Below are 5622 nucleotides of genomic sequence, written 5' to 3' on the forward strand. Positions count from 1 at the left end.
GAGCCCTCGATCTTGGAAGTTCACCTCTATGAAACTTACTCCTATAAAGGAGAAGCTAAGCCTACTTATAACTATGCCCAGAACTTACCTCCCAGAGAACTCTTTAGTTGGTCCTGTGTGGCCTTTCTAAGCCAACTCAGCAGGTAAGCCACTGCCCTCCACACTATGTAGGACTTGACTCCTAGGGGTGGAGATCTCCCTGGTAACATGGGACAGGACTCCTGGGATGAGCTGAGACTCAGTATCATGAGATTGAGAAATCCTTCTTGACCAAAAGGGGGAAGAGAGAAATGAGACAAAGTAAAGTTTCATTGGCTGAAAGATTTCAGACAGAGTTGAGATGTTATCCTGGAGGTTTTTCTTATGTATTATATAAATATTCCTTTTTAGTTTATGGTGTACTGGATTGGCTAGATTGAAGTACCTTGAGCTGTGTTCCAGTAGCCTTGATTCTTGAAGACGATTGTATAACTATATAGCTTTTACAGTGTGCCTATGTGATTGTGAAAACCTTGTGTCTGATGTTCCTTTTATCCAGAGTATGAACAGCTGAGTAAAAAAATAAAATAAGAAAAAACTAAGTAAATGATAGGTGGGGTTAAGGGGTAAAACAAACACTGAGTAGATTGAAATACTAGTGTATGCGTTTTTTCTTTTTTCTTTTTCTTTTTCTGGAGTGATGCAAATGTTCTAAAAATAATCATGGTGATGAATACACAACTACGTGATGATATTTTGAGCCACTGATTGTATACTTTGGATGGACTGTATGTGTGTGGTGATATCACACCAAAAATATTTTTTAAAAAAATCTAATGGAGTTTGTCCTGCTGGTTTTGGGAACTGTTTGGTCTGATGGCCATTTTCCTTTCAATTTCACCCCATGGAAATGGAAATATTTATCAAATGACTGCCCCCTCTTTGTATATTGAAAGCAGATAACTTGTTATAAGTTTCACAGGTCCACAGCCAGAGAAGAATTTTGATTTAGGGCAAACCATGCCTGTAGGTGATTTGATGAGATTTTGTACTGTGTTTGATTTTGTATTGTATTTGTATTGTTACTCAAATGGTTTAAGGCTTTTGTGATACTATGATGGAATGAACATATTTTGTATATGGATAGAACATGTCTTTTGAGGGTCCAAAGGGTGAAAATGTGATTATTTGAAGTTTGTTATATACCCCAGAAAAGCCATGTTCGTAATCCAATCTTATGGGGGCAGTCTCATTGTTGGGTGGGTCCTCTTGATTGAGTTGTTTCCATGGAGATGTGACCCTGCCCATTCAAAGGTGGGTCTTAATTAGTTTACTGGATCCTTGAAAGAGCTCAAAGAAGAGAGTTCAGTACAGACACAGGACAGAAACATGAAACCAGACACAGATATTTGGAGATCTTAGCTAAGAGATGAAACCCAGAGAAGCTAAGCAAGGAAACACAAGATGCTTAGAAAGAAAGCCACTGGAAGCAGAAGTTGAGAGAGCTGTTTGAAATCAGAAGCCAGGAGAGAAAGACAGCAGACGTTGCCATGTGCCCTCTCGTGTGACAAAGAAACACTGGGCACCATCAGCATTTCTTCAGAGTCAAGGCATCTTTTTCTGAGTGCCTTAAGTCAAACATTTTCATGGCCTTAGGACCGTAAATTTTTAACTTAATAAATCCCCTTTATAAAAGCCAATCTGTTTCTGGTATATTGCATTCTGGCAGTTTTAGCAAACCGAAATACCTGGCATTGCCACTTCTAGGTCCATACCCACAAAAATTGAAAACAAGAACTCAAACAGATATTTGCACACCTATGTTCCCAGAGGCATCACTCACAATTGCCAAAAGATGGAACCAACCAAGTGTCTATCAATTGGTGAATGAATAAACAAAATGTGGTAGATACACACAGGGGAATATTCAGCCATAAAATGGAGTGAAGTTTTGATACATGTGACCTCATGAATGAACTTTGAAGACATCATGTTGAGTGAAATAAGCCAGACATGAAAGGACAAATATTGTATGATTTCGCTTGATATAAAGCAATTAGAATTAGCAAACTCATAGAGTCTGAATCTAGGATTGAGATTACCAGGGAACAGGTTGGGGGTAGGGAATAGGGAGTTAAGGCTTAAAAAGTAGAGTTTCTTTAGGGGGTGATGGAAAAGTTTTGGAAACGGATTATGGTGATGGCACAAATTGTGAATGTAACCAACAGCATTGAATTACATATTTGAATGTGGTTAAAGAGGGAAATTTAGATTGTTTATATTTTACTATAATAAAATTAAAAAAAAAAATCCATGGAACTGGGCAGGCCATGGTGGCTCAGTGGCAGAGTTCTCACCTGCCATGCTGGAGACCTGGGTTCTCAGTGCCTGCCCATGAAAAAAAAAAAAAAAGCCATGGAACTGCACAACACAGTGAATACTAAGTGAAACCAGGGTTATAGTTAATAATACAATTACTAAAATGTGCTTTCCTCAAAAAACAAATGCATGGTGTTTAATAATAGAGTGCCATATGGGAATCCTGTATTTTTTACATAATTTTTCTCTAAACCCACAACTGTTCTAACTTAAAAAAAAAGGAAGAGAAAATGTGATCTTGGACCCAGGCCTGGATTGGGGAAACTAACTAACCCTCTGTAGAGTGTCCAAGAATCTGGGTACAGAGTGTCTGGGTCCAGAGTCTTTCAGCATGGTATACTTAAGTTGGGTCTGGGTTGGCATCTGCCGTATCCAAGAGCTGGATTCAGGGGGTGGCAGGAAGGCAGGACATGATCTCCAGATTGTACCTCCAGTTGGGAGGGTGGGAGTTGCCATCCCTCTCTCAGGGTTTGTCTGCTGGCAGCTGGTCATTCTTGCTAACAGTGGGCCAGGGCCAGAGAAGACCCAGGTGGTCTGTTGGTGGTCCCACCAACCGGAGTGGATCTGTGATACCTCCGTCATCTATCACAGAGGGCACATGTCAGAGAGGTGCATTTCTCACCTGGTCACAAGAAGGACCTAAGCCCCACTGCACAGATCCCCTTATGGTAAGAACAGGTAGTCATGAAAATTACACTATTAAGAGCTTTATTAATTAGGCTATGAGACAGTGGTTTTGTTTGCCCTCCCAAGAAGAAATGCATCCCAAATAAGCTGCTGGATTTGAAAGAATGGAATGAAGGGAGGCAGGAGAGGGAGGGAAGGAGGAAAGGAGATACAGATAAACAATGTGTCATTTTACTGGAACAAAGATTTCTTATTAAATCTTGGTTAACTGCCCTAGATTTATTTGGCAATTGGTTTTAACTTAAACATTAAGGGGACATTTTAGTTGTACCTTTTCTTAATAAAAGCAATTAATAGCTTTGGGATTCTTGTATACTTTGTCCAAAACAGTCATACATTGCCTTTATATGAATGTTGCTGCTGGTCAGTGTTTTTCCTGCCTGCCCAATTGGTTTTGTTGTGCTTGTTTTGCAGACAGTCCACATTGGCAACACTAGTCGAGCTAATTCCACTTAAGTAAATCCCAACTTGTAAAACTATCCTGCTTCTTTTATTATTGTGAAGAAAATGGACTGCATGTACAGAATCTGACCACCTGGGTCATGAAGTCTGTGGCTGCCACCAACTGGTCTAAGTCACCATCATCTACCACATGGATTACCAAAATATCTCTGGGAGCGGGTTTTCTGTCTTCCACCCTGCCCCTCCAGTCTACGCTGAACACAGGAGCCATAGAGTACTTTTGAGCAGCACGGTGCAGAAGAGGCTTTCTTCATTCTCCCCACTGGTCGCATCAGTTTGTTCAAACCCTTGGGATAGGATTTGTATCCACAAATACCGCTTTTGTTCTTCTGCATCAACTTCGCAGGAGTGCTGCTGCTGCCTAAACTATTTGAATGAGGAGAAACATCAGAAAGGGTGGGCGGAAACGTCCCTAATCAGGAAAGGGAAGTGTTGTGTCATCGGCATCAAAACATAAAATATCCAAGGATATTTTTCTAGTGTGATCACTGTTTTGTGTGTTGGTAATCAAGTCACCAAAAGTCTGCTGTTCTTTGCTCAGTTTGTCTGCGATGGTCTTTGACCTTCCCTGCAAATAGGGGGATTTGATTGGTTCTGATTTCAGGGTAAGGATTAACAGGCTCATGAACTTTTAACATTAATTGTGGTGTGCTGCCTTAATGGACTAAGAAAACAGAAGTTCCTGCTTAATTCTCACAGTGTCTTACAAGCTAATGCTAAAGCAAAGTATCTAGCTTTCATTGCAATTCTGCTTAAAAGGCAGGAAGGTGAATCCTCTTACCATATAAAAGGCTCACCTAAAACTACAGAAAAACCGTGCACCCTTTAATCTCAGTTTATTATAAAGGCCTTAGTAAAAACTGCAAAGATAAACTTTTTGCCTTCTGCTGCAGGGTGGCTTTTGTTGATATTAGAAACCCATTTAAAATGGCATATGAGATCATGAAAATAAATAAAAAATTTAGTTCCTCTAATGCTACTTTTGTAATGCAGATGAACTGTCCCTAATCTTGAAGGCTATTAACTGGAACCAAATGCCTCTAGGCTTATCTTTTAATTTCTTTGTTTGGGAAGTACTTTATATGGGAGCTCAGGGGGACTTCACTGGCCCAAGGTCATGTTCACGGGCCACCTCTTCAGCAGGACTGCCCTCGGTGGATGGCTGTTGGCTGGGTCCCCAGGTACTTTCAGAGCAAGAACTCTTGTGTTAAAACCACCTGCCATCTTTGGTGAAAATGTTTTGGATTCTAAATAATGAGTCACTTATTTTTCCTGCTGTTCTTTCTGCTGCTGAGACTAATTTACCCATTGGGCTTTTAGCTGGGAATATACTGGACCACCTTTTTTGAAGCTTTGTCCTACTGTGATGTCTATATTCCTAATGAGCAATCTTTCTAGCACCATCACCAGAAAAGATGGCAAGAGATTCCCTTGCATTTTCACAGGTGGAGAGAAAATAGAGTAGGCATATATTGATTCTCACTCTGGGGTCCTTCACAGCTAAAACTACAGCTGCTAACCTCACAAGGGTTTGGACTGAAAGTCCAGTGGTGGCTCCACATTTTCCTGTGGCCTGCTAGGGTGCCAGTGTGCTAGGTAGGGACGGAGTAAGTCCTCGGTAGCCAGGGTGCCAATTCCAAGTAAGGTACAGAATAGGCCCTCATTTGCAGTTGATTAAAATGAATAACTGAGGTCTGTGTCTACAAAATGACCAACCCAGAGCCACCAAGTCATATGCTGGGACCTGCTTAGTCCATTAGGCCTGGGGACCTAATTGACAGTGCCACATACCAGGGCCACCAAGAACTCTGAAATTTCAATATAGTCTGTTCTTGACAACCTCAAGATCATAGTACTTGGAATGGTCTTTAAAAGAAATTCAGGAGACTCTTTCCATACAGACAAACAGTGCTATGAATATAAGTTGAAAGCAAGGGCTATGGGGCTTCTGAGGTTAGCATCTGAAATGCCTGGGAGGATGACTTGATTTTAACAGTGGAGCTAAGTGCTTTCCCAGTGAGAAAACTGAAGATCATGTCAATAAAACCCTCTGCCCGCTAGTGGGTGGCAGTTGAAATCTTAGGCTAAAATACAAATGCACTTCTCCACCGACTA

General features: G+C 40.9%; 1 long non-coding RNA gene across 3 annotated transcripts in view; it reads left to right on the top strand.

The window, feature by feature from the left end:
• LOC143664252 (uncharacterized) overlaps positions 1-4539 on the top strand; it is a 50892-nt gene extending 46353 nt beyond the window's left edge. Inside the window, exon 5 of one of the 3 annotated variants that reach the window (XR_013166395.1) lies at positions 3460-4539. This is a non-coding gene — a long non-coding RNA (uncharacterized LOC143664252). The remainder of the gene's footprint in view (positions 1-3459) is intronic. The other 2 variants (XR_013166394.1, XR_013166396.1) reach the window with 2 other exon arrangements.
• Positions 4540-5622: the final 1083 nt, after the last annotated feature.

Source organism: Tamandua tetradactyla, chromosome 2 (assembly GCF_023851605.1).
Source record: "Tamandua tetradactyla isolate mTamTet1 chromosome 2, mTamTet1.pri, whole genome shotgun sequence".
In the NCBI taxonomy this organism is placed as follows: Eukaryota; Metazoa; Chordata; class Mammalia; order Pilosa; family Myrmecophagidae; genus Tamandua; species Tamandua tetradactyla.